Genomic DNA, 12,679 nt, shown 5'->3' on the forward strand with positions numbered 1-12,679 from the left:
AAATATTTTTATGCAAATGTTTTTCTATTTGTATATTTCTGTAGTTTATTTATGTGGGGAAAAAAAGAGATTTATTTTCGCTTACAGAAAGGGAAAACACATCTTTTATGCATGAAAATATTAGTCAAAAATGTTTTAAAATTTAATAGTTTTCTTAAAGTTTCCTATGTACCAGGATTTTTAATGTTGTAAAGTATTTCCCATTAAATTTAGTCTCTTTTATCACTAGAAGAAAAATTCAGGGAATTACACTGCTATAAAAGTTAAGATGAATTCTGACTTTCTTATAAGCAGAAAAACACTCTGCAAAATTTAATTATATCATGATTCTTGAAAGCACAAATTATTTAAAAGGAAGAAAAAAGAATGAAACCCAATTATAACTGTTGAAAGAGTCAGAACTAGACAATGAAGCAACTTTTTTCAAGGAAAAACTGAAAAGAAGAGTAATTTTTTCAAATGATATAATTAAAACACTGAATCACAATAAATTAGGGGAAAATATACGAGGAAGAGCCATTATTGGACGGTTGAATTAAAACAGTATTTTCTAAACATATTTAATGCTTGGTCTTATTTACATGTTTAGACTAAAAACAATTTTACTCCAAATAATAATTCAGGGAAGAGAAATCTGCTTACTTTAAAGGATACTGGGTTTCCCTGGTGGCTTAGATGGTAAAGAACCTGCCTGCTATGCGGGAGACCAGGGATCAATCTCTAGGTTGGGAAGACCCCCTGGAGAAGGGAATGGCAACCCACTCCAGTATTCTTCCCTGGAGAATTCCATGGACAGAGGAGACTGGCAGGCTACAGTCCATAGGGTTGCAAAGAGTCAGACATGACTGAGCGACCAACACACTCATTTTTAAAGTCTTTATTTGATTTGTTACAATATTGTGACAGATTGCCACCTCCAGTGTACTGTCATCTTGAACTGGAGATGGTAGCAGAAGAGATATACTTAAGACTTTGCATCTACTTTCTTATAACTAATCAATTCATTTACATTTGGCTGCACTAGGTCTTCTCTGCTGGGTGCCATGCTTCCTCTTGTTGTGGTGAAGCGGGGGCTACTTTTTGCTGTGGTGTGGAGGCTTCTTTTTGAGGTGGCTTCTCCTGCTGCAGAGCACAGGCTCTGGTGTGCAGGCTTCAGCGGCTGGGGCCCATGGGCTTACCGCTCCGCAGCATGTGGAGTCTTCCCGGACCAGGGATGGAACTCGTGTCCCCTGTACTGGCAAGTGGATTCTTTACCATTGAGATACCAGCATCTACTTTCTGATCTAGTGTGACAGATACAAGCAGTGGGTAGAAAGATATGCCCTAGAAGTTACAGAACCACAAGAAGGGACCCATCATGAGGCTGAGGCAATTAATAGTACACACAAAAAGAACATCAAGATAAGAAAAATTGAAGTTAACACTAATTTCTATTTAACATGAGAGCAAAAAAATATATATATAGATGTTGAATTTCTTCAAGTCTTCAAGTTTTAAATGGCATTTTCTGACAATCACTCAAAATAGACAACTGATAATTTGCCAAAATATTATTTATTTTGGGAGGTGGTTTCAGTATGTGTTCATTTTAAAAAATCAAATCACCATCCCCACCAGCAGCAATAAAAAATAAAGATAATTTATTGGCTTATGTGCAAAAGGAAGTATGATATTGAGAAAAGATACCCAGATGCTTAGAATTACGATTACAAATACAATTCATTTTAGAGGCAGTTATCAAACTTTAAAATGAGAACTTTAAAAAAAGTGTACGTAGTAGCAGAGATTGTTGGTGACCCCTCCATATTCACTCCCACCATCTTCTACAGAAACAGATCATTAGCTAGACACGTGGATGCCTGGAAGGAAGTATTATTTCCGATTTTCCCTTGCAGCTAGGGATGGCCATGTTCTAATCAATGATACATAAGTGAAAGTGTCATATACAACTTCCAAGAAGGTAACTTTTAAGGTAAGGAGGAGTATGTGCATGCTCAGTTGCTAAGTCGTGCCCAACTCTTTGCAAAACCATGGACTGTAGCCCACCAGGCTGGTCTGTCCATGGGATTTTTCAGGAAAGAATACTGGAGTGGGTTGCCATTTCCTTCTCCAGGGGATCTTCCTCACCCAGGGACTGAACCTGTATCTCCTGCATTGGAAGGCGAATTCTTTAACATTGAGCCACCCGTGAAGCCCTTTCTTAAATTCTTTCTACTTTTTGTTAGCTGGAATGCAGACTTGATGGATGGATTTTAAGCAGTCATCACAGACCTTGACACAGGAACTCATCCTGAGGATAGCTGAGCAACAAGATCAAATCCTGAATCTTTGCTACGAGGGACCATTCCATCAGCTCAAGATCACTACCTCCTCAATTTTTTCTTTAAATGTGAGAGGGCAATATATACATCCATCTTCTTTGAGATACTATTTTATGTTTTTGGCCATTCATAACCTTATCTAAAGTTGCCAAAGCCTTTGACTGTGTGGATCACAATAAACTGTGGAAAATTCTGAAAGAGATGGGAATACCAGACCACCTGACCTGCCTCTTGAGAAATCTGTATGCAGGTCAGGAAGCAACAGTTAGAACTGGACATGGAACAACAGACTGGTTCCAAATATATTGTCACCCTGCTTATTTAACTTATATGAAGAGTATATCATAAGAAACCCTGGGCTGGAGGAAGCACAAGCTGGAATCAAGATTGCTGGGAGAAATATCAATAACCTCAGATATGCAGATGACACCACCCTCATGGCAGAAAGCGAAGAACTAAAGAGCCTCTTGATGAAAGTGAAAGAGGAGAGTGAAAAAGTTGGCTTAAAGCTCAACATTCAGAAAACTAAGATCATGGCATCCGGTCCCATCACTTCATCATATAGATGGGGAAACAGTGGAAACAGTGGCTGACTTTATTTTTCTGGGCTCCAAAATCACTGCAGATGGTGACTGCAGCCATGATATTAAAAGATGCTTGCTGCTTGGAAGAAAAGATATGACCAACCTAGATAGCATATTCAAAAGCAGAGACATTACTTTGCCAACAAAGGTCCATCTAGTCAAGGCTATCGTTTTTCTAGCAGTTAGGTATGGATGTGAGAGTTGGACTATAAAGAAAGCTGAACACTGAAGAATTGATGCTTTTGAACTGTGGTATTGGAGAAGACTCTTGAGAGTCCCTTGGACTGCAAGGAGATCCAACCAGTCCATCCTAAAGGAGATCAGTCCTGAATATTCATTGGAAGGGCTGATATTGAAGCTGAAACTCCAAAACTTTGGCCACCCGATGCGAAGAGCTTACTCATTTGAAAAGACCCTGATGCTGGGAGGGATTGAAGGCAGGAGGAGAAGGGGATGACAGAAGATGAGATGGTTGGATGGCATCACCGACTCAATGGAGATGAGTTTGAGTAAACTCCCGGAGTTGGTGATGGACAGGGAGGCCTGGCACGCTGCAGTCCATGGGGTCTCAAAGAGTCGCATACAACTGAGTGACTGAACTGAACTGAACTTTATCTAAACTGGAGTGCTACATTCAACAGAATCAAAAAGTATGGCAGAAGTTTAGTTGGGCAGCAGGTAGAAAGAGCCCATACTGCAGGCTGGAAAGCTAATTAATGTCAGCAAAATACTTGGTCAAACTGTCACCCGCTGAACCTTGGGAGACAGACCAAATGTTAACTAAGTCTGCAGCAGTAGAATTGTTACAAATGATTCAGAATGTTAAACACTATTTGGCTTCTCCTTGCTGTACTTAGCCACAGGAACAGACTTGGGCTAGCCAGCTGCAAGCTGAGATGGAAGAAAACAGAGCTTTTCTAAGAAAATCTTTGTGAATTACTGTCTAATTGGACTGAGAATCCTGTGATTTTGAGGTTTGCAGGTTTGCAAAAGCCAAGGAAGACTCTGGCTACAATACCATGGAATATGGAACTGGTGCCCTGTCATACACTAGTACCAGTATACCAGCAGTGATGGGATTAAGAGCATTTTAGATGGTCTGAAAGGAGTCATCAGTAAGTTCAGAGGAGGGAGATAAAGAGGCCAGAGGTCAATAAATAAGACAGCCTTCAGGTTCAAAACTATGTCAAGACATGACTTTTGACTACAGTTGTTCATGGAACTGACAAGAAACAGACTGGAAGCATACTAAATTTTTGAGGGGATGGAATTGCTAAAGATACACCAGGATGCCATGTATAGACTGGACAGTTTTTAAAGCAATTTCCACATCTCTAATCAGCACCAGAAGGAAGCAGGCATGGGAGTGTTTGAACCCAGGCAGAAGATCACATTGCTTACTGCCTTTCTCAGACATGGCCATGAAGGCCTGTCAACTGGGGAGCTGCCCTCACAGAAGGAAATCAGGGCTTATCAGACGGGACAACTGAAGAATGTCCTTCAGTACTAGGGCAGAAAATATTCATGATTTCTACCAAGCAGTTCTAATGAGGTGGATGAAACTGGAGCGTATTATACAGAGTGAAGTAAGCCAGAAAGAAAAACACCAATACAGTATACTAATGCATATATATGGAATTTAGAAAGATGGTAACAATAACCCTGTATGCGAGATAGCAAAAGAGACACAGATGTATAGAACAGTCTTGTGGACTCTGGGAGAGGGAGAGGGTGGGATGATTTGGGGGAATGTCATGGAAACATGTATAATATCATATAAGAAATAAATCTCCAGTCCAGGTTTGATACAGGATCCTTGGGACTGGTGCACTGGGATGACCCGGAGGGATGGTATGGAGAGGGAGGTGGGAGGGGGGTTCAGGATGGGGAACATGTATATGCCCGTGTCAGAGTCATGTTGACGTGTGGCAGAACCAATACAATATTGTAAAGTAATTAGCCTCCAATTAAAAAATAAATTTAAATTTTAAAAAAAGTTATAATACTCATCTTATTTTTAAACCATTTTAAACAAAGACTTTATACCACTCTTTAGTTTATAGCGTCAGTCCACAGAAAGCCACAACTGGACTTTCTAACAAGGAAAGAGCATCAACCCTAAGTCACGGTACAGTAGGACGGGGTAACTAGATGGGCGCGGGTTCTCTCTCTCAGATAAAGGCTGAGCTCTGTATGAGGCAAGAAGAGTGATCAAATGGGACAGACTGAGACAGAGACTACTAGTTGCTCCCCACTATCTCACCTACTCTTATTTCCAACAGAGCTCTTCATTTACAAATGGGGACAAAGCCACTCAAAATAAAGGTGACCTTTCTTAGCCTTTCTTTCTGGCAAGTGCAGACACAGGACTAGGTTCTGACCAACTGGATATAAACAGAGTAGCACGTGTGACTTTCAGAAAGCATTTAAAGGGAAGGAACACATACTCTTCTTTGCCTCTCACATTCCTGCAGACTAGAATGCACATCTGATGGCTGGAGCTCAGTCTTAGACCACGAGATGGAAGCTTTATCCTGCCTGCATCCCTGATATCCCAGAGCCTTATAAAGACCTACTTCCTAGCTCTGGACTTCATGTACATGACTGAAAAATAAACTACTTTCTTTATGCCATTATTTTTTTTCTGTCACTCACAGACAAGCTGAACCATGACTTTTACATACATAAATATACATGTTGTTTTTGTTCTAGTTATTATAGTGTTAGGCACAAAACAGATAAGCAAAAAACTCAACCATTTAATTAACATTATTAGAATCAGATGGAAGACTGAAACCCAGTAGAAATTGAAGATCTAGTCCTATAACGAATTAAGTCACTATGGGATTTCAACAAGTCTTTTTAACCATGTGAACCTTGACGTTCATCCTATAGCGCAGATTGAAAACACCTAACCTACATACTTGCCTAGGTTTCTGTAACACCATTATGACAATGTGTGAGCCTTACGAAATAAAAGAAGCACCTGAAAGGAAAAATGCTTACTATTAGTATATGACTTTACAGCCTCTAATGTTTACAAGAAAACACTTAGGTAGAGAAAACATACAAAGGGTTGAAGGAAGGTAACATCTCAGTTTCTACAAGAAATATTATATTACAATCATATTACAATAGAAGGTGGGAAGAGGTTAGGGGTGATGAGACTTTTCTCTTAACTGGGCTAGAAGGAAAATAGCTAAATCAATAGAAAACTTAATTACCTTCAAACAAATGAATCAAGTTTGGGGTAATCCAAGAGTAAAATGGTATTTACTATATGATGTCAAAATCTTCCAAATATAAATATAATATCAAGTTCAAAAAAAATTAAAAAATTTAAAAGGAGAGAAGGGAGAAGAGCAGAACTTTACTACCTCTGAAAAAAATCTGACAAAAGATAAAAGTGTGAAAAAGACCCTAGGGTCTCCTCAAAATAACAATCGAGTTAAAGATATTAAAGATGATGATAAAGAGACAGAAAATATATTTGAGGGAAGTGTTTTGCCTAAGTTATTTTGGAGGTGGGTATTCAGTGAACAGAAACACATCTGGGAAGGCATCTGGAATAAAACTTAATTACCGAATCCTTCTTGAATCATTCTTCTTCTTTTTTTTTTTTTGGGCAACTTTCTTTTCTTCTATTGTGACAAATATTGCTAGTTGCCAAGCCACTAGGAATAAAACAAGATGGAGGTGGGAGGGGATGGAATGAAATACAAGTTTAATATTAATTTGCCTTTTATCAGATTGCGCTCCAGTATGAGCACATGAAAGGAAGACAAAGAACTCAGCATGCTAAAAAGAGAGCATTACTTTTTTGCAGATAGATGGATAAAGTGAGGCATAGGACAGACTGGACATGGTAATTCCATGACTCACTTAGAGAAATCAGCCTGCCCGGGTGACCCCGGCTTCGTGCCCTTGTGACCCTTCGCTGTCTGAGTGTAGAGTGGAGAGATCAGAGGTCAGAACTTTCTCTGCAAAGCTGCCACTTCACCTCTACTTTGCTTTTGCCACTAGAAGATTCCTCTTTACCCCTGAGTGCTCACTAGTTATTGGTTATTGGCATTTCTCTGGGAAATCTGAGTATAGTAAACTTAGGGGTGTGTGAATGGATGTCACAGGACAAAAGGGACAAATGATAAAGGTGAATTCTGAGACAGCAAATATCATAAAATTACAAGGCAACACAAAGATGCTATCATATGGTGTGACTTACTTTACACCCATGCAACTTGCAAGTAAAAATAAACTGGTCATTAATTCACTCAAATTTTATTTACTGATTAAGGGAGATGAATTTTTTTTTTTTAAGTCCACTGTGTATCTATAGGACTTTGCTGGTGGCTCAGACGGTAAAAGAATCCACCTGCAAGGGTGGAGACCTGGGTTCGATCCTTGAGTTGGGAAGATCCTCTCAGGGAGGGTGTCATATCACATCTTTTTTAGATTAATTATTTTAATTGGAGGATAATTACAATATTGTGATGGTTTCTGCCATACATCGACGTGAATCAGCCATAGGTACACATGGGTTTCCCCGTCCTGAACTCCCCTCCCACCTTCCTCCCTACCCCATCTCTCTGGGTTGTCCCAGGGTACTGACTTTGGGCGCCGTGCTTCATGCATCGAACTTGCACTGGTCATCTATTTTACATATGGTAATACCCATTTCAATGCTATTCTCTCAAATCATCCCACCCTTGCCTAGGAGATGAACCTTGTCTCCCATGTTTAAGGTCTACTTAACATAAACCGCAAGGCCATTGGACTTTTAACAAAATAATTTGTGTAAACAGTTAAGTCTTTTAATTCATAAACTATTTCATTTCTTAAGATGCATCTATCAATAGGACATTCTTGCTTATTCCGTTCACACATTCATGTGTGAATCTGAGGACTAAGCAGTTGTTTTACTTAGCATTAGAACACATGATTGAGAGGAGAACTCTGCATGTTATCATTTTTTAAACATGTATGACAATATATAGTTTTCATTGGGGAGTGACTGTAAATTCAACACAGCTCAAATGGGGAAGGACTCAAAGTTTATATCTAAGGCCCCAAGGTCCTGGGAACCCTAATTACAATCTCCTCATATATCATGGTGAAAAATTCTCTCATTGGGAGGTAACTCTTTAAAATTACACGAGAAAATAAAAGTAAATGATTCAAACATTCTACTTTCTTAAATCCCAGTATTATGTTAAAAAGACAACAGACCAACTAGTAAAGTGACAGGGAATGAAAGTAAATTTACGAGGTATTTACTAAAAATTATTAAAGCACTTGAAATTATTAAATCTCTTGAAAACCCGAATTGCATCTCATGCTTTGTTCTATATAGTTTCCTTCCATATTGCTATAAATCCCATCACATCTTTCAAGAAATCATCTTATTCATTTAAATAAAAACATCAAAGGACTATGGTTAATTTTCCAACTAGATTAATAAATCTGAATAGAATAATTTCAGTCATATGAGTGTCTGCTCGTGACCAGCTGTTTTAAATTAGTACATTAAGTAATTCAGACACTTTTCTTTGCAAAGGTTGCATGATTTAATAAAGTCCCATATGCCTCCACACGTGCCGACACTTCGAGGTTATCTTCAATCCAGCTGCTGTTATGATAGTAGCTGCCAACTTTCAACCAACTGAAGAGAATAATGAATCAGCTTCAAGTTGGCTCATATGTAAACTTCTACTGCTCCTAGCTAAAACATGGCAATTTCAACTGTAAAGAAAATTAATTAAAAAGATTTCACCTCTGCTGTCTGAGAAACATGGCACCACAAATACTGCTGAATGAGGAGTTTAAAAGCGTGCAGCTTCAGGTAAAACCCCATAGTGTGGATTTCACTCTTAAATGCAGTAGGTTGTTTTAAAGATTGGATTTTTTGAAGAAACAGATTCGGAAATGCCTCGTCCCTAATTCATAACATGATTATTTGAGAAGCCTCACACTGCTGGCGAAAAAATGAATTAATGTAACTCTTTATTTGTTAAAGGTTCATTACAGAAAAGGCTTCAGAGGAAACAAGATGCGAATAAAAAGGGCCACACTTACACAGAAGCTAAAAAACAAGAAGCAACCACCAGACCTACCATATAAAGTGAGCACCATCATCAAGTATTCAGTATGAGGCACAAAGTAGGGCTGCCTGGTGGCTCAGAGGGTAAAGCATCTGCCTGCAATGCAGGAGACCTGGGTTCGATCCCTGGGTCAGGATGATCCCCTGGAGAAGGAAATGGCAACCCACTCCAGTATTTTTGCCTGGAGAATCCCATGGACGGAAGAGCCTGGGTGGGCTATAGTCCATGGGGTCGCAGACAGTCGGACATGACTGAGCGACTTCACTCACTCACAAAATAGAGCAACATAGCATCCGATCTCATCACTTCATGGCAAACAGAAGGGAAGTATTTTCTTGGGTTCCAAAATCACTGCAAACAGTGGCTGTAGCCATGAAATTAAAAGATGCTTCCTTCTTGGAAGGAAAGCTATGACAAATCAGGACAGCATATTAAAAAGCAAAGACATCACTTTGCTGACAAAAGGCCATATAGTGAAAGCTATGGTTTTTCCAGTAGTCATGTACAGAGGTGAGAGCTGGATCGTAAAGAAGGCTGATCACTGAAGAACTGACACTTTAGAACTGTGGTCCTAGAGAAGACGTGAGAGTCTCTTGGACTGCAAGGAAATCAAACCAGTCAATCAATCCTAAAGGAAATCAAGCCTGAAAATTCACTGGAAGGGCTGAAGCTGAAGCTGAAGCTCCAATACTTTGGCCACTGGATGTGAAGAGCTGATTCATTGGAAAAGACCCTGATGCTGGGAAAGATTGAAGGTGGGAGGAGAAGGGGGTGACAGAGGATGAGACAGTTGGATGGCATCACTGACTCAATGGACAAGAGTGTGAACAAACTCTGGGAGATAGTGGAGGGCAGGGGAACCCAGTGTGCTCCAGTCCATGGGATTGCAAAGAGTCAGATATGACTTACAGGCTGAACAACACCACAGGAGCAACATGGTAATATCAGACCTTCTTTCTAAGAATGACAATACTGTATTAGATTTTAATAAACACTGGATGAAACAACTATGTGCTGGATCAGTTACCCAGACTGGGAGTCTATAGAAATCCATGAAACTTTGCTGTTTCCATGAAGCAGGAATCTATTTGGCTTGAAGTTACGTGAGATTTTTATAGGGAAAAATAAGCAAATGTCAGAGCTTAAAATATTTCATTTATTCCTGTACGTCCATCATCACTGGAAATGATTCACAGGATAGATGGACTTCCCTGAGAGGACAGGAAGAGTTTTCTACTAAAGAGTAAAGTTAGATTAGCGTCTGCACAAGAGTGAACCTGTACTAGTCCAAGCAAGAAGACAAACTGGACAAAACATACAATTTTTTGGTTCTGATGAACTGTCTAAAACTATAAATAGTACAAGAGTTAATTTAAAAAAGAATTTTAGATCCTAACTGGCTAGACTTGTATTTTCCAATTCCAGTGATTCACAGCACCTGAAACTGAAACTGTGGATGGATGGGTGGGATGGGCTATCTTCTCCAGCAATCTCTAATTCCCTCTTACAGGGACCTCTGATATTTCTAGTGCTGGAAATGCTGGAGATCCCCGGGTAGGTTCTGGAGTCTTCCAGACAGTTTGGGTAATTCTAGAAAAGCTCTGTGGATGCCTCAGAGTAATTCAGGATCCAAAGAAAGAAAAATGAGCTCAGCACTATTTTCTAATTCCTTGGCGTGATCCATCTTTTGACCCTTATTTAGCTCATGGATGCTGCTGAAAGTGTTCAAGAGGCAACAGACTTAAAAGGTCCATCTTTGGAGTAGCATAAAAGGCTAGAACTTGTCAGGAACTTGTTGTCCAGTTAAGCAGCCACAGTAATTTCCAAAAAAACTGAGTTAGCACTTACCCAAATGGAGGCAAAGGAAGCTGTTGATTCCTTTACCTCACTGAATCACATTAATAAAACTATTTGGAAAGTGCTCTTGTCTATTTTGCACAATAGGCTACATCTGCTCTCGGCAAAATCGTGTGCAAACGTATGAACCGTGTGCTTATCTGCTATTGCTACTGGATTACCTGCTACTGCTCTGGTAAGCAAGAGGCAAGAAATTTCACAGATGTAACAATTTATTTGAGGCTTCCTAGGTGGCCCAGTGGTAAAGAATCCTCCTGCCAAAGCAGCAGACTCTGGTTTGATCCCTAGGTCAAGAAGATACCTTCAAAGAGGAAATGGCAACCCACTTTAGTGTTCTCGCCTAGAGAATTCCATGGACAGAGGAGCCTGATGAGCTATAGTCCTTGGGGTCTCAAAAGAGTCAGATATGACCGAGCAACTGAGCACAGCACATATCACAACAATTTATTTGTAATTCTGAAAACAAGACACTCACCCTACTGGTGTGCCCAAACTTGTCTGTACATGAGACAGCTTTACACAGAATAAGCTAGAACAGATGCAAAGGCGGGACACAGGCCAACAACAGACATCTAACATAAAAATCCTTATTCTTTAGCTTTGCCCTCCGTTCTCAAGATCAGGAAGTATTAGAGATCCATCATTATTCTGTTTTCTACTTTGAAAGTTGTATATACTTAATGATTATAATTATGAAATCCTAGAATAAGTATACTTTCCATTCACTGATTTGAATATTTGAACAATTAGTTGGATTTGCTTGAATGCAAACCAAGTGTCTTTATTTCTGGTGGTTAGGATAATCAAGAAACGCCTAGAGGTGAAAAAAAAAAAAATTAGACACATAAAGCGAAGATGAGGAAGGAAGGAGAAAGTAAACAGAAGAAAAAGACTTGTATGTAGTCAGGATAAGTGGCTAATTGAAGGTGGAAAAAATAATTGCTTACAATTTGTATAAAGCAATCATATCCACGTAGTACTTGGTACAAAGGTACATAATTATAAACAAGATGGAAATAAAGAGTTGTATTTTAATTAAGAAAAACAACAGAGGAAAAAATTATGGGAAAAAAAATTATGGAAAGTAGAAAGACCCATGCCACAAATATGCCAAGATAAATGACATATTCCCCAAGGGGAGAACAGTGCCCTTGACTTGAGAACGTTCCGAATGACCTTGGCCGGCACTATTTCCTGCCTTGTATAATCATAGAAGGCATTCAACCCTTGGTGATGATGAGAAGTAGGATTTTTAAGAATATAATTATAGGCTGCAAGTGTTTTCTGTGGAAGCAAAATTATCATTCATGCCTGAGATTGTGTAAATATGCCTTAATTTTGGTCAATGGCAATTTGAACTTTAAAAACACAGAATCTCAAAACCTTCTTATAAAGCTCCATTCTTCAAGAAAACTACAGGGGTAAGTGTGTAAAAGCAAAGACGTTCCCAGATACTCTTCCAAAAATGCTATTTCGTAGACAATTATCTCTTTTGTAGTGACATGATTTGACCTATCTCCATGTCAGAAACAGTTGACAACTTCAAAAAGCCACATGAAAGGAGATGTAAATCCATCTACTAGGTCAGGTACAGAAATGGTCACAATGCACATTACCTTAGGAAGACTGGCAACCTTACACAAATTACTGGTGTGTGATGCCCAGATGGAAGGTGGATAAAACTGAGAGGAAAGAAGAAACCACATCAAGGGTGTCTAAGGAAAACTTAAAGGCTTTGAAAGCTTCAAAAGTCTCACCTCTCTCTGGTGCCTTTAATTGTGGCTACCATAAGTGCATTTTTGCCACATGCTTTTAAAAG

At 39.2% G+C, this 12,679-nt stretch overlaps 1 protein-coding gene across 1 annotated transcript in view; it reads right to left on the reverse strand.

Annotated features, from left to right (window-relative positions):
- The window catches only part of CDKAL1 (CDK5 regulatory subunit associated protein 1 like 1), a 609,083-nt gene that overhangs the window by 184,779 nt on the left and 411,625 nt on the right, over nt 1-12,679 (reverse strand). The gene's annotated exons all lie outside the window — the stretch shown is intronic.

This window comes from Capricornis sumatraensis, chromosome 22 (assembly GCF_032405125.1).
Source record: "Capricornis sumatraensis isolate serow.1 chromosome 22, serow.2, whole genome shotgun sequence".
In the NCBI taxonomy this organism is placed as follows: Eukaryota; Metazoa; Chordata; class Mammalia; order Artiodactyla; family Bovidae; genus Capricornis; species Capricornis sumatraensis.